Raw genomic sequence first — 19,603 nt, 5'->3', positions numbered from 1 at the left:
TTGACATAAGAGTATTATGTTAACTATAATATTCCATTTCATGAGAAATTACTTTTGTGTGTGAAATGACCATTTTGGCTCCCCCTTAGCAGTTTCATGCTTATTATGAGATGCGGGAATGGTTAGTGTGGTCTCTGATGCGATCGGGTGAGATATTAGTTATTTTGAGCCTTTTGAGTTGAGTTATATTGAGATAGTTGATTTTGATCAATATTACGAGATCTGACTGTTGGATGGTGATTTTGTCAATTCTATTGCGTCCGGAACGTCTAGTTTGACTTAGTAGGGTGGTTGGTTAGAGCCTGAGACCATAGATTGTATTTTGGGTTTTAAGCGAGAAGTTGAAAGTTTAGGCCTAAGAGAGAGGTCTGTAAGGGTATTTCTGTCATAACAGTATTTTTTAAAAAATTTGATGATTTCATTGAGTCCGAAATAGCGAATTTAGTAGTATAGCATATCCAGTTTATTTTTTTCAGACCTCGAATGAATTCTGAGGGTCCATTTGAAGACTTTGATTTTATGCTTTAACTGTTTTCTGATATCTGCTGCCAGGAACCGCGAATGCGGGTCCCCTAGCGTGTTCGAGGTGAGTGGCTAGGAAAGAGCTCCGCGTTCGCGGGCTTGTGGGACGCGATCGTGAAGGGTTTCTTGATTGTTATCATGACTTGTTAGAGCGTGTCTTGGGAAGGGTTTGAGTTCTCGAGAGGGTAGGCACATTTGTGGGAGCCCGGGTCACGTGGATTGGCCGCGTTCGTGGCACTAGCCCTGCGTTTGTTAGACCCCTTTTCTAGAACAGTAAGACATGATTTCTCTCAATTTCTCTTATTTCCTCCATTTACAAACATTTAGGAGCTTGGGAGAAGAGATTTTTGAGGGATTTCTTGAGGAAATTCATTGTAGTAAGTTTTTTTTATCTCTTATAAATAATTTCCTATCAATTTCATCTTTCAAAACCATTCAAAAATCAAGATTTTAATGTGGGTTTTGGGGGTTTTCCCTCCAAATTGGAATTTTTTTATAAAATATTTGAATCCATTTCTTACTCTATTTTAATGGTTTTTTCAACAATAAACTCCTTTTTATTTGTAGAGCATGATTTTCAAATAAATTTTTTGATTTTGACCTTCTCAATTTTGGAAAGATTTTTGGAAGATTTTGACCCAGGTTCCTAACCTTAGCAATATGCATATCGTTGAAATCTTTTTGATGAATACTTTCAATTCTTGATAGTTGGGGATCATTTCGGAGTCGGTGTTTGAGGAAAGAGATCCGATAAAGTGGTTCAGGTGAAGTTTCCGACTTTCAAAGTTGGTTTGGCTTATCATTCTTCTATATTGGGTTGAGTAGTTAATAGTTTTTATGAATTAGGCTATGGGATGGGATCGTACTATGAGATTGAGGTATTGTAAATTGTGAACTATGCTATTTCAACCGTGTGGGGACTTGTTATTGTAAGAACTCGAAAGTTGAAAAATCGAATGAAAGAAAATTTAAGAAAAATGGGATAGTCCCTAAGTCTACGAGTGGGTCTACGACTCGTAGGAACCCTTAGAGTCATAGAGATGACTCGTGGAAATGAGTCTAAGGCTGGAAAATTAACGACTTATGAAAGAGTCTACGACTTGTAGAAGTGAGTCATCGTTGCAGACATGAGATCCTGCAACTATCAAATCTCAAGACATCTTCTATGACTCAACAAGACGAGTCGTAGAGGAAGTTCAGAGAGGCCAAATCTCAGAGTTTTCAGGAACCTACAGGACGAGTTGTTCCTACGACTCATCAATACATTTGCAATTCGTAGAAGGTCTTTCATGGATTCTTCCGACCAAGATTAATGAGGGGTAGTTTGGTCATTTTCCTATATTTTATTGTATATGGATGTTTTTAGGACTAGATTCATAATGCTAACTATCCTAAATACTCCTAAACCTATCATTTTCCCTCATTAACTCCCAAACATTACAAGTTCCTTCAAGAGATCATCTCTTTCATCAAGGTTTGGGTTAGGATTTCTGCAAAAACACGTCTTCTTCTTTCAATTCCAAGGTCAATTCACCAAGGTATGTGGGAATTCATCCATGGGCCTTTTCACCCATGGAGTTCCAAATCTCTTTTCAAAGTATTCTTATGGTTTTTCAAAATCCCTAATTTCAATGTCTATGCATTGGATTTTCTTATTCATGATGAATTCTATGATATTTGATTAAATTACTTATCTAATTGATGTTACTTTCATGAATTATGCTGGGTTGATATAAGTAGTATGATCATGCATATTTTCAATTCAATTTCATGGTTTCCAATCAAATTGACTCTGTATTCAAGTTTTTACCCTAATTTTAAGTATGAGCTATGATTATGGATTTCAATTTATGATCAAGATATAAATTTCATGCAAGTTATGAAAGAGGTGACTTAGGATCCTTGATTGGTGACCTAGGAACCTAATTACATGAATTATGCAAGTATGATTTGTGATGTTGAAGGCTTTACTCACATTGCAATTATGATATGAAAATGAACTACTCTATGAGTTTTAAACCTATGAACAAGTTTATGATATATGTTAAGTATGATTACTATGTTATGTATTCCGTGAGATTTGACCTAGCACTAAATGAGGCTTGAGGTGGAGGCTCAACCTACGGAGTACTTATATAAAGTCTCTAGTCTCATAACTACATGCCACCTTAGGATTGTTCTTTACGTCCTAGCTAGTGGATCCACATATAACACATGTTCATGACCCGCCTAGCGGGGTAGAGTCTACCTTGGCAAGTAGATGATTTCTCTTTCTTCCTCTGTATAGAGAGACATCGAGATTCTATGTTATAGCTCGCATGGTCTTATTGTAGGTTATGTTTTTATCCCACATATGTATACTCTCTTTATTTATTCTTTATGATCCATCTATATCTTTTAAATGCTTGATCAAACTATGGTTTTCTCATGACTGCACTTATCTTTTTTTTATCGTACAATTTATTTGATCATTGCATCTTATGTCTTATATTGCATGACATGCCCTCATACTTAGTACATACAAATATACTAAAGAATAATTTGTGTCCTACATTGTCTCATAATGTAGTGGTCGAGGATTACATTTCTTCCACACGTGGCTAATTGAGTTTCTATAAGGAGTTTTGGTGAGTCCTTACCTATCGAGGGTGAGTTTTGAGTTTGTTCCATTTTTAAAGAATTTGTTATATTCATGTTGAGGGTGATCTAAGGACATGTCTTAGCCCTCCCTCACCTCCCCCCATCTTGCATAGTAAAGGCATTATTGGACAAATGATGTAGAGTCTATGTAGTCGTGCTTACACTTTCTTTTATGATTCATGATTGAGACTCTTTCCTATGTTATTTCCACTTTACTTTACCCTATACATGCTTATAATATGTCAAGAGGCTTGGTTGGAGCTCCTTCAGGGTTTCAATCATCGTGGCACGTCTAGGGCCTAGTGTGGTTTATGACAAACTTGGTATCAGAGCACAAGGTTTAAGATATCCTAGGAAATCAAACATGCCACGTCAATTATTCATGGATGTGAAGCGCACCACATCTATGAATAGGAGGTTATGAGGCGTTTAAGGAAATCCTTACTTCTTTCATGATCTAAGTCGTGTGATAGAGTATACTTTAAGACTTCCTCTCTCTAATGATTATTCTTTGTAATTTTCAAAAAATGCCTCTAAGAAGACAAGTCCCCCAAGCTAAAGATCCTTTTCCCGACCAAGTGACAAATGAGGAGTTCTGGACCGCTATCACTATGCTAGCCCAAGTATGGCCAACCAAGGGGTGGCGACTCCTCCTAATGCTCGTACTCTATCTTCTAGGGTGAGGGACTTTGCAAGGATGAACCCTTCCAAGTTTCATGATTTGAAAGTTAACGAGTATCCCCATGAGTTCATTGATGAGATTTATAAGATAATGAGTATTATGGGGGTGACTTTAAAAGAGAAAGCATAGTTGGAGGCCTACCAACTCAAGAGTGTTTCTCAAGTTTAGTATACTCAGTGGAAATCCGAAAGAGTTGATAAAGGCCCTATTGATTGGGAATCCTTCAATCTTACTTTCCTTGATCACTTCTTCCCTCTTAAGCTAAAGGAGGCAAATGTTTTGGAGTTTATCAATCTTAAGCAAGGCAACATGGGCATGAGGGACTATTACCTCAAGTTCACCAAGCTATTCAAGTATGTTCCTTCATTGGTTGCCGATCTACGTGCCAGAATGAGCCAATTCATATTGGGGGTGTCCGACTGTTATATTCCGTATTTTTGCATTTTGGATTATTCGTAAGCTAACGATTATAAATTCAAGGACTTTTAATTTTGAATTTTAAAAGGACATGATTTGTTGTAGATGCCAAGTTATATGAATAATTTATGTGTAGTAAAATACATCTCAAGAAGGACCCTTAATCCAAACCAAAATAGAAGCCATCAAATATGTTTTTCTTAAAGTCACGTTTCGGGTAAGCTGACTTTGGGAGGCCATAACCTCTTTATAATTTGGGAATTTGGGAAAACGCTCAAAATGAAAGTTGTAGGTAATTGAAATATCTTTCCAACCATATGTCGTGGGATGAAATGTGATATCATAGTAATAAGATATAGACGTTTTAAGCCTGACAGGCCAAACTAAATAGTGAATTCGGCCCAACCCAATTCTAATTCGGGTCAGTCCCAATACCCACGAAATTAATCTAATTCTTATCTCTTCCTTCATACTTTAGACTAAGAAAATATCCAGAAAAATTTCCAGAGAGAGAGAGAGAGAGGGGAAGTTCTTGAGAGAAAAACCAAATCCGACCAAAATTAAAGCCCCGAATCTCAAAGTTCTTGAAGAGAAAATTGTTGTACGTCGCATTGGCTTCAATTTGAGCTAGATATCATCCAATAAGGAGAAGATTTTACTTGGTGCTGCAAATTTAAGGTAATATTAAAGTCTCCTTTTCATTGTTAACAAGTTTAGTTAGAGTTTTAACGGATTAGAACGGAGAAAATAGTGTTATAAACTAGTTTGGTGATTTGTTGAGATTTATAAGTTAAAGGGTTATTTTAGGTAGATTAAATGGATGAAATTAGCTTAGTGATGATGTATAATAATGGTTGATATTGTTTTGATGTTGTTGATGAGTTGTTGTTCTTGAATTTGGAGGAAAAAGGTGTATGAAGATTGTGAATGTTCAAACCCGTTTTTGGAATTGAGTATCTGGTAGTAATTTGGGAATATCTCATTGTGTAGACCTTCGATTTTAGATATTAAATATGTTTTGGAAAGCTAATACACGTACCTACAACTCTTATGTTTATGTCTTAGTCTATATCTGCTTTTATTATGTCGAAAACGGAGGATGAATCATAAGACAAATTCTGTCCAGATTCTGGATTGAAAAATCCTTCATGTATAGCTGTTCCTATTTTGATGATATCTCTTTGTAGAAAATGATTTTTGAGTTTATTTCTTTTGCATTGGAAACTTAAGACAGAGATCTAAATGTTTCATGAAGGTCATAAAGTCCAGTTTTGCCGTTTTCATTTTCAAAATTTAGATACAACGTGAGGTACTTGACTTTCCGAATTTACTGCTTTGGTAACATGAGTCGGGTGGAAATATTCTAGGCTTATTGTCAATAATAAATCTTATTTTGTGTCAATATTTTGGATTGTTGATGTTGATTGATGATTATATGGCTGGTTTGAAAGTGGGAAAAGTGAGCGATATAGGGGAGGTGTTGTCCAATTTTTTTTAGAAATAACCTACTAACGATAGACTACGTTTTATTCTTGTCCATAGCTTAACCATAGTGCTTAACATTTTAATATAGGTTGAGACTATTGAACAGCATATACGTATAAACGCTAAAGGTATGTAAAGTTAACATTTTCTTCTTTTGGCATGATCCATATGAAACGAACGAATGACGTATGCTTAAATTCCAAAGAAACTCTTATTCGTAGATATACTCGGATGGCTACCATTCTTGATTTTCAAAATTTATATTGTTATGTCTTGACTCATGTGTATGATTCCAGCCATCCTAGTTGGTATAACTCATGTTGTGGTATAATTCATATTTTAGTATAATCCATAATTGGTGTGATTCATAATGACTATTGTCTTGGTTTTCAAATGATGGACTGTTTTGCTTATTCTATTAAGTCTCCGATAATGATCAAATTTCACAAGGTTGCTAATGATACCTTATTCGTGCATATTGTTATGGTATTATTCACCGAGTTCTACGATAGGCCGGGTATGTTATCATGTATGGATTCCACTACATTATTCACCGAGTCCCTTACTAGAGGGCCGGGTACGTGATATGATAATATGATATTATGATGATATGACGATATGATTATGGCACCGAGTCCCACAATGGGCCGGGTACGATATTAGTATACACTACTCTATTCACCGAGTCCCTTGCTAGAGGGCCGGGTATGGTATATATATACATATGACGATATATTGATATAATTGTGACACCGAGTCCCATAACGGGCCAGGTACGATATATGATGATGATATGCATGTCTTCATTTTATAAGACACAGGTACAGTGATTTATTGATTATGATACTTGACTCCTGAATCTTTATTTCAGATGTGATCTCCTTTACGATATTTTATGCTTTATATACTCGGTACATATTTCGTACTGACCCCCTTCTTCGGGGGGCTGCATTTCGTGCCCGCAGGTACAGATACTCATTTTGGAGAGCCGCCACCTTAGGATTCTACTCAACGGGTTGAAATGCTCCATTGTCTCGGAGCCTAAACTTTTGGTACTAATCCTTATAATGTATATAATTGTGTATTTAGGGGTACGGCGGGGCTCTGTCCCGTCATATGCTATTGTTAATCCTCTTAGAGGTCTGTAGACACATGAGTGGGTTGTATATAGATATTGTCCGGTGTACTAGTATGGCTTATGTTTTTGGACGTTTACATTCGGAGTGGAAGCCTTGTCGGCTTACATATTCTGTTATCTTATTTTTGACAATTAAGACTCCCCAAGAAATAGCTGATTTTGGTATATATATATATAAGTGACTGTTTGAGACGACGTGCTACCCATATAAATTCTATATCGTGTTTAATTGTCGATTGACAATAGATAATATGTGTGTATACAAGTGTCCAATTCGGACACTATTCACGGCCCACGGGGCTAGGTCGTGACATCGACTTAGTTGCAAAGGAATGTCGTACCGCCATGCTTGTTAAGGATAAGGTCATATCTCAGCTCATGACTTTTGCCAAACAAATTGAAGGAGAAAAACTCAAGGAGATGAGGATGAGAGACTCTAACAGGGCTCGGTACAAAGGTGGTTTCTCAAATGCTAGAACCGATGGTGGTAATGGCCCTTCTCAACAAGGCCAAGGTTCGAGAAAGAATTTTGTTAAGGATAGGGTGTCATACCCTAAGGTTCAAGGTAGAGGTGTGAATGCTAGTAGTTCTACTTTTCCAAAGTATACTAAGTATGAGAAGAATTGTGGAGGGAGATATTTAATGGGAACGAGTACTTGTTATGGATGTGGCAAGATGGGCCATGTCACGAACCGACCTAGGACCTAGTCATAACACAACGATCAAAACCCCGAAGGACTCCAACCAAGCCTCTTTTACATATCACAACCATTCATAAGGTAAAGTAAAAAGTGGAAATATCATAAGAGAGTCTAAACCATGAATAGTACATGAAGAATGTCACATGACAATATAGACTCGAAACATTTATCCAACTATATGCCTCTACTCATGAATATAGGCAGGAGCTAAGACATGTTCCTATCTCACCCTTAATATAAAACATAACAAAAGTCTTTGAAAACAGTAACTAACTCAACAACTAGTCTCTGATAAATGAGGACTCACCATAACGCTGCTGAATAGGGAAGCTTAACTAGCCACGTAGATGAGTATGATCTTCAACCTCAACCCCTACATTATGAGACAATGTAGATAAAAGTGTGCATTAGTATGTTGAAATGTACTAAGTATGAGGGCGTGACATATAGCGTAAATCATTGAATGCAAAGGTCAAGTAAAACACATGATAAGATGGAATAAGTGAAGTCATGAGAAAATCATATTGACCAAATCATTTAAAAGCATAAATTCAAAATCATAACATAATTAGGAGATCATACATATGTGGTATAGGAACCATAACCGACAATAAGACCATACGAGCTATGACATGGAATCCCAATATTGCCCCTATATCGGAGGAAAGGGGGAGACTACTTGTCAAGGTAGACTCCTATATGCCTAAGTGGATCCACTAAGCGGTTATGTGAACCAGGTACTCACCCCTAGTTCTTAGACTCGGGTACTCACCTCCAAGACTTGATATTTCGGGTACTCACCTCTTAGAGATTTGGGTATTCGCCTCTAATTCCTTTGTTCCTATGGTGGCACATAGTTCAAGAGACATGAGGTTGCTACTAGGGCTTTTGGTAGGGCCTCCACCTCACGTCCACTCGATGCTAAGTCAAATCCCACAGAATACATATATAGCATAGAAATCATAATTACATATATCATAGTCATGATCATAGGTTTGAAATCATAGAGTAACTCATTTTCATAACATACTTGTAATGTGAGAATTATCCTTTCATCATTACAATCATATTTGCATAATTCATATCGTTAGGCCTTAGGTCACCACATAGGGCCCTAAGTCACCTTTTAGGCCTTAGGTCACCACATAGGGCCCTAAGTCACCTTACTTCATAACTTGCATGAAATCATACCTTGAACTTAGAGTAAAACTCAATTGCATAATCAATTGACTTTGAAAATCATGTAATTCACTTGAAAACATGCATGATCATATACTTTATATCATCCCATACATAATTCATATAGATAATATCCTTTGAAAGTATAATTGAAAATACTCATATTTTACATCATGAATACCTAGAAATCAAAATAGGAGAATTCATGAAAAAAAACTCTTCAATTTAATGCAATAACCATTAATTTATATCAAAATAGACTCATGATCACAATAGGAATAGAGATCATAAAACCCATAAAATACCATACTTTAATTTGATAGAAAATCTTGAGAAATTGATTAGGCTTCATGGATGAAAGAATACATGAATCAATACCCACATACCTTAAGTGAAAACGCCAAATAATTTGGAAGAACTTGAGAGTTTTGATGGAGAGCTTGAGTGAATTTACTTGAAGTCTTCAATGGAGTCCTTGAGAGTCTTTTGTAGAGAGAGAAATATTTGAGTGGGTGAATTGTAGGAGAATGAATAGAATTAGAGGTTTAGGTCAGTTTATAGAGTTGCATTAGGTCCTAAAAACGTCTAGGTTCATTAGCTAATAATTAGAGAAAAGTCTAAAACGCCCTTATTAAAAATCCAACTCGGCCAGAATATCCTTGCCAGGTTCGCGGGCGTTTCTGTTTCGTGTAGTTTCTTTGAAAATCTATCTTTCGATATACGGGTGCTAAAAATCCACCGAGACCTTTTTCTCCGCAGGTTTTGACTCCCTGATCGATATTTCGAACTTAGATTTTCCAAAAAGATTAAGAATAACGCATTACATGAGCGGCCTATTTCCAATGCATTTCTTAAGGCACTTGTGCATTTTGAGGAACGTTACAGGCCACAAGCCATCTGAGTGCCCTAGTGTTACTAACAAAGGAAGGGAAGGTCTTCCTCAAGGCCAAGCTGATCAAGGAGACCAAGTGCAACAAGGTGCCCAAGCTCAACCAAAGGGTGGCTAACGCAATAACCACTTTTCTTCTCTTTATGCTAGGCAAGATGTGGATGAGATGCCCGATTATGTTACGAATATATTACAGGTCTTTAAATTTGATGTTTATGCAATGCTTGATCCGGATGCAAACTTTTCTTTTGTTACTTCTTACCTTGCTATGAGATTTGATGTGTGCCCCAACGTCTTGTTAGAGCCTTTTTTGGTTTATATTTCCATTGGTGATTCAGTGTTAGCCAAGAGAGTTTTAAAAATTATCCAATATCGGTCTTACATAAAGTTATCCCTTGTAATCTTGTTGAACTTGACATGACCGATTTTGACATTATTGTTGGTATGGATTGGTTACATGCCTCTTATGCATCCATTGATGGTAGAACCTGTAGGGTCAAGTTTCAATTTCCTAATGAGCCAATTCTTGAATAGAAGGGTAGCGATTCAGTGGTTAAGGGTTGACTCCTCTCATGTCTTACGGCCCGAAAAATGATTTCCAAAGGGTGCATTTACCATATAGTGTGAATTAGGGATATTGATTCTGAAACTCCAACTTTTAAGTCGGTACCTATCGTTAATGAGTTTTTTGATGTATTTTCTGATAATTTGCCCAGTGTTCCTCCCAAGAGGGAAATTAACTTTGGCATAGATCTTCTTTCCGATACTCAACCTATTTCTATTCCTCCTTACCGTATGACTTTGGTAGAACTTAAGGAGTTGAAAAAGTAATTGAAGGATTTGTTGGATAAGGGTTTCATAAGTCCAAGTATTTCACCATCAGGTGCTCCTGTATTGTTTGTTAGGAACAAGGATGGTTCATTTCGTATGTGTATAGACTGCCGAAAATTGAATAAGGTCACCGTAAAGAATAAGTATCAAATTTCAAAGATAAATGATTTGCTTGACCAATTGCAAGAGGCAAATTACTTCTCAAAGATTGATCTCTGTTCCGATTATCATCAACTAAGAGTAAGGGAGTGTGATATTCCCAAAATGGCGTATCAAATAAGGTATGTGTCATGACCCAACCCCGTAGGCCACGACTGAGGTCCGACCTAGACTCCGTATACATACCTGTCAACTGTAGTCAAATTGAACTATGAGCAAAGTAATACTACTCACAAAAACCCCAATAAGTTAAAACTTGTTCGTGTACGTATGGCCTCTTTCATTCATACCATATCATGAAAGCGCATGCAAGACAACAAGATTGTCGTAACATAAAAATATTTACAACAAGCCATATAGGCACAACCGAAACAAACTCACAAACAACCCACATACATATGTCTACAAACCTCTAAGAATAGTAATAGCAACATATGGCAAAACAGGGCTCCCGTTGTACCCCTGGACAAATAAATATATATATATATATATATATATATATATATATATATATAAATTACATGACCCGTACCAAAAGTTAGGTTCCGGAACAGTGGAGCGCTCCCAACATCGCTGAGTGGAAACCCTAAGCTGGCGGATCTCCAAAATGAACATCTGTACCTACGGACATGAAATGCAGCTCCCCCAGAAAAAAGAGGTTAGTACAATATATGTACTGAGTATATAAAGCATAAAACATCATAACTGAGACAACATCTAAAATAGGGATGCAGGGGGCAAGTATAACATTTAGCCATCTACCATACCTATATTTTATAAAATAAAGGCATATATGCTATCATCACGTACTGTATCCGGCTCGTTTGGGGACTTGTGTAATAACTACATCATTTTGTTATCATAAGAACATATATACCATTAGTGTTGTGGAACGTACAATCCGATCCATGTATGTACAAAGTACACATTGAGGAACGACGGCCTGATCCACATATCTTATAATAATGCCGAGGAACGACGGCCCAATCCATATATCGCATAATAATGCCGAGGAATGATGGACCGATCTGTATATCATGTAACAATGCTGAGGTACGACGGCCCGATCCGTAAATATCACAACATGCCATAGAACGTACGACCCGATCCTTATATAGCAAAATATGCCGAGGTACGTTCGGCCTGATCCATATATATCATAATGCATATACGTGCATGTAAAACTCTGTAACATATCAAAATACCTTAGATATCACCATAAAGCATGTTCAAGATCCCCTAGGTATAGGGGCTTACACATCTCAACACTATTCAACCTATAGTAGGCTCAAGGGTCGTAGTTTAACTACTTCAAGGCCCTTATCATTCAGAAGTGAGTACAAGTCCTGAGTTATACTCGAAACCTATAATGGAATCACCTCTAACTCATATCATATATCTCTTCACTTACCTTAACTGTTTCTAGAGAAGAAAGGAATAGGCTTCACGTGTACTACTTTTAGTCATGTAGAAGTCTTACAAGTCCATAACTCAACTATCGCAGGAGTTCTAATATCGAGAAGTGAATAAGAGCCTTAACTCACACTCAGAGTTTTAAGAGTGGAATAACTCCCAATTTCATATACATAATACTTACATCTAAGTTATGCCAAAAGAGAAGAAAGGGTAGCTTCACATACTCATCCCTTTCTAACGTATGGAAGGCTTGAGAAGCCCTAGTTCGATTACTGTAAGAGTGCTTTCATCAAGGAGTACATAAGAATTGTGGATTACGCTCGATATTTATGAGTAGTTTTACCCTCAAGTTCATATCATGCACTATTTAACTTGAAGACATGCAGAAAGAAGGAAACGTTAGCTTTACACACACTACTTTTTAGCATATAGAAGACTTGAGGGATGGGAGCTTAACTACTTTAAGAGTCTTAACATTCAGAAGTGAACATAAATTATGAATCATGAATCATGTTCAGAGCTCATGAATAGAATTACCCCAGGCTTCATAGACATATCATTTGTCACTTAAATCTAAGACATGCCCAAAAGAAAAGAGAGACAGGCTTTACATACCTCTTATGGGTTACTCTTTATTCTGTTCGCCTCGTCGTTCCTTGAACCTAGGTAACATGAAAGTAATACAAGTATCAAAACCCCTTAGCTTTCCAGCATCTTAGGTTACATATGAGTATTCATAGAACTCAACCCCTCGCTCGCCTTCTCGACTAGTTCCTTAACTAGTTAAGGAGTTAACGGAAATCGGGCAGCACCTCCCCTATAACATGCCCTATCCGAATTTCCAATCACTTCCCTAATTACTAAAGCCAACCAACAAAAACAACCAGCAGCATATATACAAGCAGTTCACACCAACATAATACAACACAAACTGCAAATGACTCGCTAGAACCCACGATACCAAAATAGGGTTTCTAGTTTCTATTTTGCAAAACCTTTAACTATACGAAATGGGGGGTCGGGTGGCTGCAACAAAAATCTCCCACACCCCTTTTAGAATAATTTTAGTCCCTTCAACACACCACCACACACCTGCAGCAGCACACCACAAGCACAACACATTGCTTCAACTACAATTTAACTATAGCGACTCCAATCTAGTTTGTTTCGAAAGTCAAGCATATTTATGGGATTTAAATATTTACAGCCACTTACTCAACGTGTAATACACTTCATAACAATACCATAAACTCCAAATTGAAGGAAAAGGTCTTACCTTACCCGAAATTGGCCAAAACTTGCCAAAAGTCACCTCAGAAGCTCGTCTAGCGCGGCTGAAACATCGCGGCTGTTTGTTGTCTGCTTGGTACTGCTACAAACCTTAAATTTACATTATTAACACCCTCATAACATTTCCAAACCCTTACCAAAACGTGGGAGAAGAGAACCAAGCCATACCTTGCTAAAACTTATCTTGGAAGTTCTCTTAATATGCTGAAACTTAGCGGACTGTTTGTATCTCTTTCTTGCTGCCCCAAAATGGAATTTTATGTTATCCAACACCGCTTTATCACCATAGGATACCTTAAATAATTAATTCATAGAACAAAAATCGGAACCTTACCTTGATAGGGTCAAACTCGTAGCTCCCCCATTTTCCCCTTAGTTTTTTTTCCAAGTTTTTCCAAGTCTAAGGATGAAAAATGAGAGAGTACTCAGCATCTCATGTATATATATCCTCTCTTAGAATATAACATGTGGAAGCCTCCTATGGGTGACACGTGGCAGCCTCCTAGGGTGCCACCTCACGCCATGCAGCCTCCCATTTGCTTCCACATAGCAATGGGGTCCACCCCCAAGTAGGTGTGTCACCTACTTGACCCTAAGTAGGTATATCACCTTCTTGTCCAAGTAGATGCATTACCTACTTGCTTCGAGTAGGCGCGTCGTTTCCTTATTTCTCTTTCATGAACTCGTAATATCGTCTCCCTTCAAGAGCCTATGTATTACTTGCTACTTAAGCTCGACGTGTATTCAAGTAGCTTAGTATGCAAAATGTCCCAAGTAATAGCTTTCACAAGTAAGTAGAGTCCTACGACTCACTACTTAACCTCCAACTTCTTTCGGATAACCCTATTTCCAATCTTCTCTCTTATGGAGTATGTCCTTCTCCTTTCCTTAGGATTATTTGATAGCGTTATAGACTATCCGACTCACATGATGACTTCTAAGAAACTTAAGAGCCTTCCCAGAAACTTAAGAAGCTTAAGAAGCGTTCCAAGGTACCAAAGTATGGAGTGTAACAGTATGGTCATTTTGAATTTTTAGTTATGTCATTTGGGTTAACCAATGCTCTCGCTATCTTCATGGATTTGATGAATCATATTTTCAATCCATACTTGAACTTGTTTGTGGTAGTATTTATTGATGACATCTTGATTTACTCTCGAAATGAGGAAGACCATATGGGTCACTTGAGGATTGTATTGCAAATGTTGAGGGACAAGCAACTATTTGCCTATGTTTAGTAAGTGCAAATTTTGGCTAAGGAAAGTGGCATTTCTTGGTCATGTGGTGTCCGACGATGGAATTAAGGTTGATCTAAAGAAAATGGACGCGGTGAAGAATTGGCCTAGACTATTGTCTCCTTCGGATATTAGAAATTTTTGGGCTTGGTCGGATACTATAGAAGGTTTGTTGAAGGGTTCTCCTCTATTGCTTCGCCTTTGACTAAGTTGACCCAAAAGAAGGTGAAATTTCAATAGTCTAACGAATTTGAGAAGAGTTTTCAAATATTGAAGGATCGTCTTACGTCGGCTCCTATTTTGACATTGCTTGTAGGTTCGATGGATTTGTTGTTTATTGTGATGCCTCACGTATTGATTTGAGTTGTGTTTTAATGCAATGTGAAAATGTTATGAATTGTGATAATTATAGAAATATATTCAAAATTGAAACTAATAGTTAAAACACGAAACTAATTACATTTATCCATGAAGTACCAACATGTAGAATGCAATCTGTGCATCTACTCTATAATATAAGATATCAACATCCCTCCAATGATGGGATAATATCATAGCTACAACTATCCTTTACCTATTCACTAGTTGTTGTTGACAATAACCAACAGAACAAGGACAAAATTTTAACAATTGAGAACCAATTCTTTACCCACCAACTACTAGATACACAACAGATAGTTCAAATTTAGCCACTTTTGACGTGTAAAGAATCATAAATAACAATAGTTTGCTGGCGATGCCCATTTGGAAAGCAACAATACTAACAATTCATAATTATATATCCTAGAATCAACACATAATTTTGAACGACATATAAATGTATCCTTTACTTAAACTTAAAGCACGAGGTTTTCCTCTCGCATTCGTTCGCACGGGTAGGTTTCTGTCTTACTTTTTTTTTTCTTTTCTAAAATAATTATGTACTAAAAGTAATAAATTCTATTAACTTATTTTAATAAATATGAGGCAAGTGGTATAGAGTATTAAATAAATTATAAATTTAGCCCACCAACTAAATAAATTATCTAAAGTTACTCCTCAACTAAATAACCGTACTTACCGATTAGTCCAAAATACTCATTAAAAATTTACGGGTTAGGTCATTTATGAAATAAAAAGCTCTAATACTCAAAACGGCCTAATGGGCCGTTACAATCATATTATAACAGGATGGCCTAATCGGTCATGCCAAATGATAAAATCGTTATGATCAATAAACCTTTTATTTACCATGACATGTGATTCAAACCCAGAAGAAAATGCAGATAATTTTTCATGCACAAACCTTTTTTTCGCTTTTACTGTAGAATATAAAGGTATTCAACCTTTCCTTCATTAACAGTCTCAATATGATAGCCATTTTGGTGAATAATCTTGAAACTTAACAAGTTTCTTTGAGAAAAGTTTCTTTGAGACTTACTACAATATAAAACATTATTAATGGCCGATATTGTTACCTAGATAGTAATAAGGTTTCTTTTTCAGAGCCCTCAATTATTTTTGTACTACCAAATATTGTATTAACATTGACCCCTTTCATAATCAACTGAGAAAAATATTTATTCTCTTAATATAGTGTGAGTTGTAGGACTATTCAGAAGCCACATATCTCCATTACTCATCTTGAATCCAATTGAACACTAAAATATTTTATTTATCTTCACAAAATAAAAGTACATCATAAAAGATAAGATAACTAGCAACAGTTTAAGTCTTATAAGAGATTTCATGTTGACAATGTGTTATGAAATAAAGATAATATATTAAAACCTTAAATAGAAAAAGAGAGAGAGAGAGTTTTGTAGTAACTGTGCTTCCAATATTTCTATATCAATCTTTCTGCAGATGAGAGAAATTTATAAGGTAGGAGTGAATTATTGTAAGCCTTCAAAACCATAAAGAAAACCTAAAAGTCATAAAGAAAGCCTAAGGGGTCGTTTGGTAGGATGTGTTAGGAGAAATAGTCCATATATATGATATCAAAATTACTATGTTTGATAGGAATTTTGGGCATATGTATAATTAAGACATGTATTAGTTATACACTATACATGGTGTTATGGGTGTATACCTAATACCCTTCATTTAGCGGTGTTAGTAATACGTAGGATTTAATACCATGAGATTAAATAAGTAAAGACAAAAATATCTCTCAAATTCTTTTAATCATTTTTTTATTTTCTTGATTTTATATTTTATATTTGTAGTTTTTGTACTAGTAAATTTATATAAATAAATTAGCTTACAAATTTTATTTATTTATGGGTTTATATTTACATAATATAAGAAAAAATATTTTTCCATGTCAAATTTTTAAATTTTATTTATTTGTGGGTTCATATTTACATAATATAAGAAAAAATATTTTTCCATGTCAAATTTTTAAATTTTATTTATTTGTGGGTTCATATTTACATAATATAAAAATAATATTTTGCCATGTCAATTTTTTTTATATAATTAATTTTGTTGATACAAAGGCCTATTGGAATGATTTTATTAATACAAAACAAAATTCAATTACTTTGCTAGATAAATTCTCAAAGTTGAGTGACCTTTTAAGATATCAACTCCATATTAAAACTACAACTTGCAATTTTTATGTGTAAACACAGATGGTTTATTCGATTTTACTATTATTTATCGTCTTTTTGGTGTTAAAAATAGACGGTCTATCTTTATTAAATTGAAAATTGACATTTTGTAAGTAATCAATTTATTAAGATGACTATTATTTACCCTGAAATAATTCAACTTGGAAAATAATAAACATGACGACAAAATTGTTCTTCTCCTAACTAGTTAGAAGGCCACAAAAAAAAACATTGTCCGACAATTATCTACCTTGACTCAATTACATGAAATAGAAATTCTATAATGATTCAAGGGTATAATTGAAAAGAACCTATTTGTAGAGTTTTAAATCAAACACAAGATTAGGTGAAAAACAATGAACCAAACACATGATAAAAAATAATCTTTGCATTATTAATTTCTACATTACTAATCCCTTCATAAATCCCTGCGTTATTAATCTTTGTAGCAAACGACCCCTAAAGGTCATGAAGATTGGATTTGCTATAGGACATCCACATTTCTTTATTTATAACAATATTTTTTAAATATGATGTAAATTATTTTTAATAAGGGCCTGGATCATCTTGTTAAGAATCTTTCAAGATTTTTTTATTTGTTTAACATTGCACATGTTTTTTTCCCTTCATAAAAATGGATTTTATTCTTGTGTTCTTATATGAAGTTGTGAACAACGAAACCAACTTCGAAGGTTCGAAAATTTCACAAGTTTTGTTTATGTTTACTTTGCGAGGAGGATAAGAGGCGCTTTTGGGAGGAGTTGGACGAGTTAGTGGGAGGCATACCACCTACTGAGAAGCTTGTCGTGGGAGGGGATTTCAATGGGCACATCGGATCTATTTCGGGAGGGTATGATGATGTGCATGGGGGCTTTGGCTTCGGGGACAGAAATGGAGGAGGAACCGCACTGTTGGATTTCGCAAGAGCTTTCGGATTGGTGATAGCCAACTCGAATTTCCCAAAGAAGGAGGACCACTTGGTAACCTTCCGTAGTTCAGTGGCTAAAACTCAGATAGATTTTTTACTCCTTAGGAAGGATGATAAAGGTTTGTGCAAAGACTGTAAGGTCATCCCGATCGACAACCTTACAACCCGACATAAGCTCTTAGTGATGGATTTAGGGATAAAGATGACAAGGACGAGGAGGGTCGGGGAAGAACGACCTAGGATCAGATGGGGGAGTTTGACAACAGTTAGTGCCCTTGAGATGGGAGAGAAATTGAAGGATATGGGGGCCTGGGATAGTAGTGGGGATGCGAACGATATGTGGGATAGGACAGCTAGTTATATTAGGGTTGTAGCAAGGGAAGTGCTAGGAGTCTCGACAAGTAGTCGTAGTCGGCATCGAGGGGACTGGTGGTGGAATGGAGAAGTGCAAGGGAAAGTGGAAGCAAAGAAGGTGGCGTATGCTAAGTTGATGGAGAGCAAGGATGAGGTGGAGAAGTGGACGAATGGAGAACTGTATAAAATAGCGAGGAAGGAGGCAAAGTCGGCGGTTACAACGGCAAAAATGGCAGCTTTTGAACGTCTTTATGCTGAACTGGAAGAGAAAGGTGGGGACAGAAAATTATTCAGGCTAGCCAGGGCCCGGGAGAGAAGGGCACGTGATGTGGATCAAGTGAAGTGCATTAAATACGAAGACGGAAAAGTATTGGTAGAGGAGACCCTTATCAAACAAAGATGGCAGTCATACTTCCATAAACTTTTGAATGACAAAGGGGACAGAGAAATTGTGTTGGGAGATTTGGAACATACAGGAAGGAGTCACGATTTTTGGGGTTGTAAGAGTATTACGGTCAATGAGGTTAAGGATGTTGTTCGTAGGATGCGCTGGAGAAGAGCGACTGGACCTGACGAGATCCCTGGAGAATTTTGGAAGAGTGCGGGCTCGGTAGGTTTGGAATGGCTGACTAGGTTATTTAATGTCATCTTTACGACGGCAATGATGCCCGTAGAATGGAGATCGAGCATCATGATCCCGCTTTACAAAAACAAAGGGGATAGCCAGAGCTGTGACAACTATAGAGGTATTAAGCTTCTAAGCCATACTATGAAAGTGTGGGAAAGAGTGGTAGAGATGAGGGTGAGGAGAGGCGTGTCTATTTCAGAGAACCAGTTCGGATTTATGCCGGGACGCTCAACTACAGAAGCCATCCACCTTATGAGGAGACTAATGGAGCAATATAGGGAGAGGAAGAGAGACTTGCATATGGTGTTCATCGACTTAGAAAAGGCTTACGATAAAGTCCCACGAGAGATACTATGGAGATGTTTGGAGGCTAAAGGTGTACCTGTAGCGTACATAAGGGTGATCAAGGACATGTACGAGGGTGACAAAACCAGGGTAAGGACAGTAGGAGGGGACTCAGAACACTTCCCAGTTATGATGGGGTTGCATCAAGGATCAGCTCTTAGCCCGTTCCT

This window comes from Solanum dulcamara, chromosome 1, assembly GCF_947179165.1.
Source record: "Solanum dulcamara chromosome 1, daSolDulc1.2, whole genome shotgun sequence".
NCBI classification, from domain to species: Eukaryota; Viridiplantae; Streptophyta; class Magnoliopsida; order Solanales; family Solanaceae; genus Solanum; species Solanum dulcamara.
This window is presented reverse-complemented; position numbering follows the sequence as displayed.